The 1,598-nt window shown below is 54.9% G+C and overlaps 1 long non-coding RNA gene across 1 annotated transcript; it reads left to right on the forward strand.

The window, feature by feature from the left end:
• Window positions 1–280: 280 nt before the first annotated feature.
• On the forward strand, window positions 281–1,055 carry LOC121033420 (uncharacterized). Its single transcript, XR_005791884.1, has 2 exons — window positions 281–504; window positions 614–1,055. It is a non-coding gene; the product is annotated as an uncharacterized LOC121033420 (long non-coding RNA).
• The last annotated feature ends 543 nt before the right edge of the window (window positions 1,056–1,598 follow it).

A 1,598-nucleotide genomic window follows, 5' to 3' on the forward strand; every position in this document is an offset into this window, starting at 1 on the left:
GTCCCGTCTTGGTCTCTTCAGGCCGTCGAAGAAACCACGGCGGACCGGGTGACTTGCAGACCTCACGGTTCCGGAGGCTGGAGGGCTGCGATCGGGGTGCCCGCGGGGTCGGGGAGGGTCCTCTTCCGGGGCGCAGCCTTCTCAGGGGATCCCACGCGGCAGAGGGGCGCGGGAGAGCTCGTGGCTCTCGGAAAGAGCCTGATCCGGTTCCGGAGGGCCAAGCCCCGCCCAGAGGCCCCACGTGCTCATACTAGCCCCGGGGGTGGGGGGGGCGGGGGGATCTCAACGTGCGGACTTTGAAGGGACACCGGCGTTCAGACGCGGGCCCGCGTGAACGTCTTCAGGAAGGCAGACTCCGGAAGGATACGCGTCCTGAGACGGTTAAGCAGCCCCAGGGCCGTCGCGCAGAAAGCGTGTTTGCGACTCGAGAGCATTTGAAAATCGTAGCATTTATCGCTGACTTGTCTTGAGGCAGAACGAATTGCTGTGCAGAGGTCCGCGCAGGTAGGTCTTTTTCATCCGGGCAGGCGGACGTCAACGTTTCTGGAAGACCGAGGTTCTCCCTCACGAGCTTCGTCTTCCTATCTGCCGGCTGTCCCTTCCTGTCCCTTAGCTGTTGCTAAGCACTGAGCGCACAAAGGCTGTTCCCTCGGCCGGGCCCCGGGGTCACGTTTCACTGGGAGAAGATGGAGAGCGCGGGATCCGTGACCGTGGCCGTGGCAGCCTTTCTGCCGAGAGCTGTGCCTGCTCGGTTCACAACTCTGCCCAAGAGCAGGGGAAGAGCCTTCTTCGGGGTCTGCTACTCCTCATCCGTCGCTGGCGACATAAAATTCTCGTGACCGGGATCCAGATTGTGTCGTAGGAGGCAGGTCTTCAACCCTCTTCCGTGAAGATTTCTGTGTGTGCGTATCTCAAACGGAGGCGCTCGGGCTCGTGTAGTGTGCATTCTTTGGAGTGGCAGGATACAAATGCCATTTTCACCGCCGTGTTTAATCTATTTGCAGGTACTCAATACATTAGGGAAATAAAACTTTGATCATGATCCAAGTTCTAAATAGTTGGGTTTTTTTTTTTTTTCCTGTTCTTTTGATTTTGCTTACGGTGTGTTTACTAAAAGCAGTATTTGGGTGGTACCTGGGTGGGTCAGTCAGTTGAGCGCCCAACTCTTTTTAAAAAAAAAAAATTTTTTTTTAATGTTTATTTACTTTGGAGAGATAGGGAAGAGCATGAGCAAGGGAGGGGCAGAGAGAGAGACACACACAGAATCCACAGCAGGCTCCAGGCTCTGAGCTGTCAGCACAGGGCCCGACGTGGGGCTCGACGTGGGGCTCGAACTCACCAACCGTGAGATCATGACCTGAGCCGAAGCCGGATGCTCAACCGACTGAGCCACCCAGGCGCCCCAGGAGTCCAACTCTTGATTTCGGCTTAGGTCATGATCCCAGGGGCATGGGATCAAGCCCCACGTAGGGGAGCCTTTTTGAGATTCTGTCTCTGTCTCTCTTCCCTGCGTGTATGCATTCTCTCTAAAATTTAAAAAAAAAAAAAAAAAAGAAAACATTTTCATGTTGTAGAGTGCATCAATCTCTTAAGATTTC

Source organism: Herpailurus yagouaroundi, unplaced genomic scaffold (genome assembly GCF_014898765.1).
Source record: "Herpailurus yagouaroundi ecotype Mexico unplaced genomic scaffold, PumYag 159, whole genome shotgun sequence".
In the NCBI taxonomy this organism is placed as follows: Eukaryota; Metazoa; Chordata; class Mammalia; order Carnivora; family Felidae; genus Herpailurus; species Herpailurus yagouaroundi.